Source organism: Corvus moneduloides, chromosome 2 (genome assembly GCF_009650955.1).
Source record: "Corvus moneduloides isolate bCorMon1 chromosome 2, bCorMon1.pri, whole genome shotgun sequence".
NCBI lineage: Eukaryota > Metazoa > Chordata > Aves > Passeriformes > Corvidae > Corvus > Corvus moneduloides.
Window position 1 is genome coordinate 115,129,771 of NC_045477.1, and position 12,172 is coordinate 115,141,942.

At 41.9% G+C, this 12,172-nt stretch overlaps 1 protein-coding gene across 5 annotated transcripts in view; it reads left to right on the forward strand.

Moving 5' to 3' along the window:
* Positions 1-904: 904 nt before the first annotated feature.
* Positions 905-12,172, forward strand: part of SYTL5 (synaptotagmin like 5) — an 83,639-nt gene continuing 72,371 nt past the window's right edge. For 4 of the 5 annotated variants that reach the window (XM_032100909.1, XM_032100912.1, XM_032100913.1 and 1 more), the window contains exons 1-3: positions 905-988; positions 1,257-1,378; positions 3,791-3,908. The gene's annotated coding sequence lies outside the window, so the exon portion shown is untranslated. The remainder of the gene's footprint in view (positions 989-1,256; positions 1,379-3,790; positions 3,909-12,172) is intronic. The other variant, XM_032100910.1, reaches the window with a different exon arrangement.

Genomic DNA, 12,172 nt, shown 5'->3' on the forward strand with positions numbered 1-12,172 from the left:
TTTGATAAATCCAGCTCACTTGAACCTTTGGAAGTGATGATCATAAACCTTAAGAAGCCTTGCCTATAGGTGTAAGGAGGACAGCTATAACAAGTGCCTTTTATTACACTCTTAAATACAGTTTTACCTTTTGGACTCTACCCTAACCCGGTGCAGATACAGCTATTATTTATTAAAGGTTGAAAAACCATAAAACTGTAAAGTAAATACCGCGTTTTTTCCCTTTCCAAACCCTTTCTCAGAAATCACCGAATCGCCCCCTGAGCTGCCAGTTCCACACCACTAAAACCCCGCTGAAAACTAGGAGATGATACTAACGAGACGTGCACCCTTCCCAACCCCGTCGGAAGGATGGGGTGACTTAACCTGGCGAGTGGGTCCCCACCGGTCCCCCCTGCATGGGACGGCGGTGGCACCCCGGGGCGGGCAGCGAAAGGGGAGCGGGGAGGGCGAGGAGAAGGAAGAGACGGGGAGAGAGAGGAGAGCAGGAGGAGAAGGGAGGAGAGGTGCCGCTGCGGGAGCGCTCCCGGCAGGTCGGGACGGCGGCCCCGGCTCCCGGCCCGGCTCCCGGCCGGCGAGAGGCGCTGCGGGAGCGCGGCCGCGGGGCCGGATCGGCAGCGGGAGAGGTGCGGGGGGCCGCGGTGGAGGCGGCTCCGCTCCCGGAAGGGACGGCTGGGCTGGAGCCACCGCCGGCAGCCCCGGGCTGCGGGAGGAGCGCGGAGGCGCGGGCGGCAGCGGTGCCAGCTCGGCTGTCGGGGGCTGCACCTGCGGAGTCGCTGCGAGCCCGCCCGTGCCCCGTCCGAGCGCGGGGCTGTCCGTGCTCGGTGCGGGCTGTGCGCTCCGTGCCCGAGCCGGCAGCCGAGCCCGCGGGAGCGGGACCTCACCTCCCAGCCCCACCGGGCTGCGGAGTTCGCAGCAGCAGCAGCCCTCGGCGGCGGCAGCGGTGCTGCTGCTGGTACGTGATTTCCCTCTCCTGCCGAGGTTCCTGGTGAGTCCGTCATTCTTAATAGCGACTTGTCTGGGGGATTGTTTTGGTTTTGTTCTCTTTTTTTCCCTTTTCTTTACCCCCAGAGAAGGACCCGAGGAGGGAGCCTGCGGCACGGTCCCAGTGGAGACCCGCCCGCCGGAGCCCTGCCCGGAGCGGGGGCTGCGCTGGCCCGGCTCCCCCCGCGGAGGCCGGGTGCTTTTGGTGTTAATAACCTGATAGGGGATGCCTGCATATTTGGTTCGGTTTTATTTTTTAATGCCTTCTGCAGCGCGTTGCTGTGAAAATTCAGGGTGGTGGATCTCGCCGGTCACTGATGCCGTCTGGGGTTGTTGTGCCGTGAGAGGGATGGTAAAGAAAGGGCTCTCAGTTGTTCTCTTCGCCACTGAACAGGTGAGCGGCTCTGTGGCGCCCAGGTGAAGATCGGCTCTTGCCGTGCGATGCCTGGATTTTTCTTCCATGTTTTTGCTCTAAAAATTATAGTTACTTATTCTTAAATACAGTAATGTATAGCTTTAATTTTATTTTATGACTGTACAAAGAAAAGAATAAATTATGGAGGCTGAGAACCCCTCACATAGTAGTTTCTGATGCTTGATAGCTACTGAATGCAGCTAACCACCACTCATTTCAGTATTCCAAGTGTGGAATGGGAACAGTCAGGGATTCTGCACCCCAGAGTTAGTGATTCTTGGAAAACCTTAGCAGAAAAGATTTAATATGACTGCCAGGGAAAAAGCCCTTTAAGTGAATTTGAGAGAATAGAGGAGCAGGTGGGACAATTACCTGTGAAATGCACGGGTGTTACTGTTTTGCTGTATGCACTTCAGCTGAGAGAGCTGCTCAAGGTGCAGCTCATTAAGCATTTTAAAGCCCCTTGCAGTAAAGACGTCTGGAGCATACATTGTTTTCTGTGGATCCAAAAGAAAGAAGGAATTGGATCCTTGCCTAAAAAAGTTGAGGTGAGGAATGGCCTCTTTACTCAAGAAAGGAAGAGTTTAAGGACAGCCAGTGCTGGAAATTCGAAGTTGGATATCCTGAGGCTAGACAGAGGGTGCAATTTTATAAATAAAAGCACTCATTAGATTAATAAGGTCTTAGTTTTTCGTCACTGAAAAAACTTTAAACCAGGGACTTTTTTTCTAAAGGCAGGTTTCTTTATAGCAGGACTTAGTATGGGGAAATCTTATGGGCTATATATAGGGGAGGCCAGAACAAGTGATCATAATGAACCCTTATTGCCTCAATTAGGTGCATAATCAGGAAAGCTGCATCATCTCTGAGAGCACATGTCATGCATTCTCTCTTTCTTTTGCTCCCCCAACCTCCTGGATGTAAAATGGCTCAATAATATTGAGAGCAGCCCTGAGGAGAAGAACTTGGGGGTGTTAGTTGATGAGAAGCTCAGCATGACCTGGCCACGTGCCCTTGCATCCCACCAAGCCAAATGTGTCCTGGACTCCATCAACAGCAAAGTGGGCAGCAGGTCCAGGAAGGGGATTCTTCTCTGCTCTGGTGAGACCCCACCTGCAGTGCTGCATCCAGGTCTGGGGCCCCCAGCATGGGAAGGATGTGGACCTGCTGGAGTGAGTCCAGAGGACACCACAAAGATAATCAGGGGGCTGGATCACCTCTGATACAAGGACAGGCCGAGAGGATTGGAGTTGTTCAGACTGGAGAAGAGAAGGCTCTGGGCAGACTTTGTAGCATCTTCCAGTACTTAAAGGGGGCTAGAAGAAAGCTGGAGAGGGCCTTTTGACAAGGGCATGCAGCGATAGGACAAGGGGTAATGGCTTTAAGCTGAAAGAGGGTAGATTTAGATTGAATATTAGGAAGAAATTTTTCACCATAAGGTTGGTGAGGTACTGGAACAGGTTGCCAGACAAACTGAATGACCCATTCCTGGAAGTGTTGAAGGCCAGGCTGGGTGGGGCTTTGAGCGACCTGATCCAGTGGAAGCTGTCTCTGCCCATGGCAGGAGGGGTGGAAGAAGGGGAAATTTAAGGTTCAACCCAAGCCATTCTGTGTTTCTGTGATACCAATGGTTAGACTTTCACTGTATATTTTTCTGTGTATCTTTAATATAAATTATTTCCCAAGTGCAATTAGATCCACGTGTCTCCCTATTTCTGTTTTCTATCTAAGCAATTACAGGGAAGTTCTGGAAGATGAGAGTTGCTATTCATAAATCTGAGTAAGGTTTGAGGAATGTGGTTTGTAAGGTTCAGGTGTGGGTACAATTCCCAGGCAATATCAAAGTGTTTAAACATTTGAAGTTATTTAACATGCTAACATTTCTAAGCAGCCTTCAGTACTATGTTTACCCTTAAAAAATACTTACTACCCTGTTTGACTTTTATACATTTCATGGTAGTTGAAGTATTAAGTTCTTTAGGGATGGAAAAATGTTTATTGAACCAAAATTCTATGTGAATTTTGGGCTATAGCTGTTGTTCTTACAGTCGAAAGACAATAAGCATGAAGGATCTTATTAAACAATTTTCAATGTGACAGTGCAGTCACCCAGTTTTTTGCCTGTCTGCAAAACATATTCTTATTACATAATGTTCTAAATCTCTTTATCAAGACAGATAAATTTCATATCTGATGACTAACTACCATCTCTTAATAGGACATTTGGTCTTGTGGGGTGGAGGGAGGAAGGGAATGTGTTTGCTAGAAGAATGGCTGAGGACATCTGCAGTGCAGGACCGTGTTGTGACTGAGCACTGCTTCCCAGTGTTTTATTGCCTTTTGCCTTGCCTACATTTACTCTGCCTTCTAATCAAACTTCATTCATACCAGGGATGAGCACACTCATGTGTTTGTTGTCCCAGAGCCTGGAAACATAGGAAAGCAGAATAGGCAAGCAGAGTGGGAAGAGTAGACCTTGAAGACCAGCATGGATTTGGTTCCAAGAGCGGTAGGTAGGGGGTAATTTGTGGTAGGAGCAGGAAGCTCTTATGTGTGTATTTCTTTGGATTTTGGAGCAAGTTTTCTCAATCCTTTATACTGAAGGAACATATAGACATGTACATACAATGTATAAAAATGAGGCTTTCTGCATTCTTTCTGTTCCAAACACCCTGGTTCTGCTGTGGAAAAAAAAAAAAAAAACCAACAAAAAACCCCAAACCAAAACTGACATAAGCTCATCTCTTAGTCTGTCCAAGGTGTGACTGAGTGGCCCCATTTTGTGGGGCTTTCCATATGCTGGGGCACAGCTTCAGAACAGAATCAATTGCTTGAGAACTGAATTTGTCTGTTTTGGTTTTTTTTTTAATCTTTCTCTGCCTGAACTGATATTTCTTCATTATTCAATTACTCTAATCTATACCTTTTTATTTTCTTCGTAACTTCTCCCTGGGTATGCTTTTTGTATTGCTTAGAAACAGAAATGGAACCAGAAATGAAAGAAAATTCCATTGTGGTTTGAACTATATTCCACAAATGAGTATTAACGGGAAGCTCCTTAAATGAGCATTTTATTTATTTTGAAGAGAGTTTCCCTGCATCTTCACTTAAAAGCATCTCTGGAATACTTAAATTATCTGTGGCATCCCTCATTGTTGGCATATAGCTTTTTTTCGTGTGAAAGATTACCTTTCACCACAGCCTGTGCTTTTTAGGAGTGGTTGCATTATGTATGGGGATGACTTGTGATCTGCATGCAGCTGGACATAATCTTGTCTGCCCTGGGGGTCCAGTGACTTCTGGATCACTCTGCCACCTTTCACCTGTACCAGCTGTCCCTGGCAAGCTGAATAAGCAGCAGTGCATCCACAGATGAGAGGAAAACATGTTCACAGCATAAAGGTCTCCAAATTTTTATATAATTTATATAATACCTACAGAGATGGAGACAATGTAGGAATTGTATACAGCACCACTGTGTTTCCAGAGCTTGAACAGAAGAGTGGCACTTGAAGGAGATGTCTGGGTTTGGGGTTTTTTATGTGCATGATTCAAAAGTTACAGGTGATATCTGAATAATGTGGAAGCAAATGTCCACAACCACTGGAACTTTGTTTCCAAAGATTCTGCTATTGAGTATCTGGGGAAAAGTGGTGTTTGAAAGCAAGCCATTTGTCACTTGGAGATTATATTTTTCATTTGCAGTTACTGCATGACACAGCTGATGGCTTTTCGAGCAGTTGTATGTGCTTTGAATCTGAACTTGCCTTCTTGCTTCTGCAGCCATTGCAGAGCTCTAGAGAAGGTCAGTGTTGGGAAAAGTTCTACTTATTATTGGTTCTAAAACCTCATTCATTTTCCTGAATCTTTGCACAAAATCCCTGCTGCCTTGTGAATCAGGGAACAGAAAAATGGAGGAAATAAGGATCCAAATTCCCATTCTCACAATATTAAGAAAATAAATAGGTTAATAATGCCAAGATTAACAGGTGCTTAAACACACATGCAAATTTGGAAGGCTTCAGTTAAATAAATATGCAATTAAATAAAGATATGGTCTAGGAATTAGCATCCATTCACTGTAGGCATTAGTGCAGCAGTGGCACCAACTGCATCATGGAGTGTGTTAACATCCACAGCCAAGGACATGAGATTTGTGTGGGGAATGGAGAGTCTTAACCCTGTTTAAAGTAATTCAGAAGACTGAAATATGGGGACAGTCCTTGAAGCCTGTAGGTTTGAAACATATTTGAATTTTGCATTGAAGATTCATAGTAAAAAACAAAAACCCAACACAGCTGCCTGCAGGGAAATATTGCCTTGCAGAAGCCACTTTTTCTAAGTGTTTTCTAAACTAGCTGTTGTTTCTGAAATGTTTTTTCACAGTTGCCAACCATAAAACAGCTTCCTTGACTCTAGTCATGCTCTGGAGTAGAAGTGCAAGTATATTTGTCTCTCAAGGAGCATTTCTAGCCCTTTTTCCTACAGATGCATTTTAAACCTTTTAAATATTTTAAAATTCAGGTGCTACAGTAGTGAAAGTGTCTTTTAACTGTTGGCATCTTTATCCACATTAGAGCTCTCTTTATTGTTACTACCAATGTGAAGGTTTAGAGGGGAAAAAGTAGTGGGAATGTAGTTCTTAACTCTGTCTAGCTTTGAAACCCTCACTGTCAGAACAATATGGATGAGTAGGAAGCAGTTAGGAGGAGAATAGCGATTAATGCACTGAAGAATAACGATTTATTAGGTAAGACTGAAAATGAAGAAAGGAGAAGGCTGTACCTCCTTAGTATTTTGTCTTTACTGGGGAATTATGGCAGCAAAGAAAGGTGGAGAAATGTGAGTAACCTGTGCAAACACAAGCGTCACCTGGCTGGTGCTGGGGCAAGTGAGGAGTGCCCTGGAAAGGGGTGGGAATTTTGTGTGTCATGGTGTGTTTGTAAACCCTGTGCTTCCATTAGGGAATGTTTGTCTGGCTTTGGCCTTCCTAGATGCAGATGCAGAACCCAAATGGAGTTTATTCATGCAAATTTAACTGTACATTCTCCCAGTATCTGGGTTGTCAGCATTGGGCACTAGAAATAATACTCCTTTGGATTTCCTGTTTTTCCTGAATGTCTTCAGGCAGTGGTTTGTTTTGGTTATGATTGTGAGACTTTTTAATGGAATTATTTAGGTGGTATCATCCATGATAAGGTAGAAGTTCCTCTTGATCAAGTTTTTTTCTTACAAATTTTTTTTGAGACAACCTCTGATTTGATAGGAATTTGCTGTTTGCCATGAAATCATTTTAAACCATAACCTTGCCAATGACGTTTCACTTCTGCTGTGGAAGAGAGCAGAAACATGTCAAAATGATTTGTGGTGCAATAGTTTTGAAAGTGCAGTTTCTCAGTGAAGTGTCTAAATAATTAACATCATAGTCTTTATATCTGAATTGAAATTATGAGCTCACTTCTGATTAATTTTGTGAAAACATGTTAGTGTTAGTTTGCCACTCCATGTTTCCAAACATGAAAAGGCTGTGTTTGGAAGTAAAAGCAATTAAGAATTCAGCTTCAGGCTTGATACAGTCTTTTACCATTGATACCTGTAAAAGTCCTCTCTCTGAACAATTGCAGTCTGTCTTCTGTCCCATTCCTGTGCCCTCTGAGATCACGAAGGTTCTGGTTTCAGTCAATTGAACCTCTGCACTCTCATCTGCACTCATTCACATCTTGGTTTCTGATGGGGTTGATCTGAGCCAGTTCTTTTACTAAAGTCAGATTAATTTCATTAACTTCATTTTAAACCTACTGCAGATAGAGTCAGAGGCTCACTACATCTCTAATGGGCCACCTTGAAATGCATAGCAATATAACAAATAAAGCTTTTTTCTTCTGACCTTTCTTCCTTTAATTGAAAAAATAATGTTTAAACAGTAGTAACTGTTTCTGAACTTTAAATCTGGGCAATATCATAATTGATTTGATACCAAAACCAGCCATCAGACCATATAGCATGGATGACCACAAGTTTGTTTGGGGTGTGTGCCAATGTGTATCACTAGCACACAAACAGCTGATCTTAACTATGAAAACCCCATGACTTAATGAAAAGTGAGGGCACTTTTGTTGCACAAGTGGGTTATGGTGGAACAGTTTATTGTACATGCTGTGTGTAGAACATGATTTTTTGCTTGTCCAGGGCTCAAAAATTTAAAAGCAATCCCAGTGTTGTTTGACAGTCTTCTGACTTGATACAATTCTACTGATTCTGCCTGGCATTAGACCACAGCTCATGTACAAACCTACACTTTTTTCAAACTAAGTTTATTTTTGGCATTATCAAAAATGCCCTTTTTTTACTTCTGGCTTTTATTAATGGGGAGGGAATGAGACCAGGTTGAAGGTTTTCACTGTGACATTCAAGGAACAGAGTAATGGCAAGAGAGACAGGATAATGTATCACCATGTGGCAGCCTCACACAGATAGGAATGTAAGACTTTTGTTTTGGGATTTGTTGTTGTTGTTGTTTAATAGGTAATTGTAATGACAAAATAACCAGTAACAAGACAAGGAATAAGCAGGGGGCCAGGGACAATTAGCAAGCTGTGTTTGTGGTTTAGAAAGTTTCTTTGCTCCCAGTGGGTTTCTGTTTAATTGTGAAGGACCTCGTATACCTGAGTAGTTTGTGAGGTTTTTTTTAAAAGCGTAGCCAGAAACCTTCTCTTTTGGAAGAGATCTTAGTATAGCAGTGGAAAATACCTCTAATACTGAAGTGTGTTCCTTGTGGTTTGATGCTTTTTTGTTTACCAGAGACTATGGATAGTGCAGAAGGGAAACAGTTCAACTGCACAGCGCCCTAAAAATGAGAATCTTTCAACTGGTCAGTCTCAAGTCAAGCAAATGTTTTTGAATTAGCCAAATGTAATTTCTTTTTGTACTATAAAATGTTTGTGTGCTTGAATAAAGGGACTATGACTATATTCTTTGACTACTAATACAACTTTTCTGTTGTTATTTAAGGAATTCTACAACAGTGATGCACCCAACTTATTACTGCTGCATCTGCAGTTAATACCTGATGGGATCTGAGAATGTTGATTTGATAAATACACAGTATGGTACAGACTTCCCCCATTATCTTTTGAAACTCTGATGTAAAATGAAATGTAAATGGGAGGTCAGCCTAATCATGATGGTGTCATAATGAAACGTTGTGTGGTACTTGAGTTGTTTGGATTCTCTAGAAATAAGCAGAAATGCTACAAATTATGCTTTTTGGATGAAAAGGTGTCCAGTGATTCTACCAGAGGGAAGAGTATGCTTTAATGTGCTCAGGGGCTGTGCTGGTTTATTGCAGTTCCCTGGCTACCTGAGACCTTTTGATTTTTCTCTAACAGCTCTAACACAACATTGTATTAAAAGTATTGAGTTTGAGGGAAATGAAAAATGGAGCTGAACCCAACTGAACAATATAATGACAATCCACTTTCTTCAGCAGAGCTGTATCAGTTTGTATTACCAGAGGAGCTGGATCCCTGTATTCAAAGCAGTTCAAACTGGCCTCTTTGATCTCATGGAGAATTCTGTCTGGCATAATGGATGGGGAGAGCCCTTTTAGTGTCCTTCCAGACACAAACTGAAATGGTTCATTTCCTCACTCGTGGACACTCAGTTGTACGTGGGCAGCCCTGCGCATCTGGAAATCTGCTGGGAGCAGAACTGGAGGCTGGTGGTTCTCAATCTGTAATGTAAACTCGAAACTGAGATGTGCATATTCATGGGGGTAGATTTTAATGTCAATCTTGAAAATCAAATTAGGCTTTCCAAGGTTTGTGGCAGTTCTGCATTGGAAAAACATCTAAACTGGATTGATTTGAGTAGGTTTTAGTCTAGAGTGAGTTTGAACAGAAGGATTCCTGCAGTCAAAATGGCTGAAACATGAAGGAAATAATAGCTTTGAGCTCTAGCAAAACCAGATAGTTTTCCACAGGTCTAATTATTTCACCCTTGGAGTCCCTTTTCCAGCCCCTGGTACAATTGCTCTTCAGTCTTTTATTCCTGTAGAGCACTAAGGACAGAGTGACTACTTTGCCAGAATACTGGTAAACCTTCCCCACGTTAAATAACTTTAATTATTTATGTGCCTAGAGACCTCAAGTAGGGTGGGAATGAGAGAAACTGTGACAAAATGGAAAAAAAAAAAAGAAAAAAAGGAAGAGCAGTCAGCCAAGTGGAAAACAGCAAAATAGTATTTAAGGCTCACAACTATTAACTGTGATACATTGCAGTGATGTTTCATGACCTGTGCTAGTGCAGTTTTTCTTGCTCTCTGAGGCCAAAGCATGAGAGCATTCACATTATGCCAGAAAGTACAAAAGGAATGGAGAAAATACCAAGGAATACTCTCATTTTCCTCCCCACAATTCTCCATAAATCAAAAATTAAATGGAACTAGTGCCCTTGTGATTCCTTTGTTAAATTTGTGTCTGTTGCAATTAATAGACTTGAGAGTCTAAAACTCAAAGCCAGCTTTCCAAATTCTGTGAAACCTCCCCCATGGAGTTGCTTCTATACTGATGCCCCAGGGTGTTGGTCTTAGCTTTCAGTGCCTTGTTCTCTCAATCTATAGTTTAATTAACTTTTGCACCATTTATAGTATTAGTTTAGATGAGAAAGTCATCAAATGAATTATTTGTTTTGGTGTGTAGTGTTCCTTCTTTAAATTAAGCAAATAATTTCAGCTGTTCCAGAAGTTTCAATTTCTTTGTTTAAGGGATGACAAAGACGGTTGTAGAAGTCTTGAAAGAACCTCCCTTCTGTTGAGAACAGAACAACAGATGGAATTAGCTGCTTTGGATGCACTACAAGTGGCATAACCAGCAATTCTTATAGCAGCTCTGGGCATAGGGCGTCGACATGGGATACACATCATAAAGTCACCCCAAGACAATTATATTGCCCAACACATCTTGCACATCGTATATTTTTCTTTTGGTATTTATTTTATTTTGTGGTTGTGGTTCATTTTTGTTTATTTGCTGGGGTTTTTTCCTTCACATTCTTCCAAAATTTCCCAAATTTGACCATTAGGAAATTTCTGTCTTCATGTACTTGGTAGCTTTTGCAAGTATTTATTGAGCTTGTATGAGCTATACTTTCCTCCACAAGCTTAAAATATGGTTTTAACCAGACAAATTTTAACAGCATCTGCAAGAAAATATTCCCTGACAGAAAATGTTTCCTATCCTTTTAAGTGTGAAGTCTCTCTCCTACAACTTGTATATGAATTTGTGAAAATGGAATTGGTGTGCACCTAAGACAAAGTAAAGCCATGTGGTGGGGTTCACTTCCATGCTCTTTTCAGAATGTTCATCTAGAATATGTCCTAAACATCAGTGTGAGTATTGCAAAAAACCTCAGTTTTGATAGGTAACATGGCAAAGTTATTAGGAAATTGACCTTTTATAATGGAAAAAAAACCTGTTAGTTTTTAATGGAGAGGCTTCCTGGCCCACCTGCTGTTATATGCAAAGCCAGAAAGGAGGAATCCTATTTGCCACAGAAAATAAAAGGAGAATTTTAGCAATTTGATATAACGTGTGCATTTTAGTGAAATGTCTGGAATACCCATAATGTCAGTGAGCCTCGTGGCCCCTGATGTGTTTTTCCTTGGCATATCCTCTTGCAGCAAGAGATGAGGTTCTCTCTTTGCTGGCTGCAAGCAGAAGCACAGAGAAGCTGAGAGGTTTGCTGTGGTTTCCATGTGTTGGGTGGCAATGGTTTCTTCTTTGTACCAGCCTGCTGCTCCTGTTGGAGGGTTATCCCTTTCCATATTTTTGCATGGTTTTAGGAGTTCTCATGAGCAGTGGTGAACTGATAATTTGCATGACAATATATCACAGAACAAAAACATTCAAGAGACTTTCCAAGAATCTGGGGATTTTATAATAACTTACATGAAAATTACTTATATAGATGGAACTTTTACTTTAGAAATCTCTGTAATAAATTACTGAGGAGACACAATCCAACTGAAGAGTTGGAGAGAGCCAAGTAATACTAAATCTGTCTTTAAATGCCTTTAAACGAATTGTAGTGAGCTTTGCCTGCTACTACAGCAGAAGTGAATACTTGAAAAGCAGATGAAAATTTCAGAGCTCAATACAAGTAAGATGTCAGAGCAGGGATTTTGAGAATAGTTTAATGTGCTATTATATACAAAAGAACATATAAGATGGAATATCATGTATTCCCCAGAATTCTGCTGAATCTGACAGTCTAAATCCTTCTTACCCAATTCTGTGGCAGCAGGAAAATGAGTAGTCTGAGTAATCTGTGTCAAAGTGGTCAGCTAATCTTCCTTCTCCAGGCTGGAGGGAACGTTCCAGTATCCAAAAGCATTCATATACTTCATGTTCAATCATATGTTCCCTTTGTCTCCACAGCAGGTCATGAGTAATCTTCTTGTCAACTGGTTTGTGACAGCAAAAAAGCTTGCACTTAGTACATCTAGGAGCAATGAATTTGTTCATTAAACCAATTTTAGTCCACACCTAGAGACCTGGAAATCTAATTGTGCCTCTCCTTTTGCCTTCATGGATAGGACTTCCCTGTTCCCAAACATTTGGGCTGTGTATAAATAATTAAGCTTTTTATTACTTTTTTTATTTAAACAGAATAATTTTGACTATCCTGGCTTACTCACTTCACAAACAATTGACAAGAACATCCCACATGTGAGATCATTTTGCATACAGCTCCTCAGTGATTAGACAGAGACAG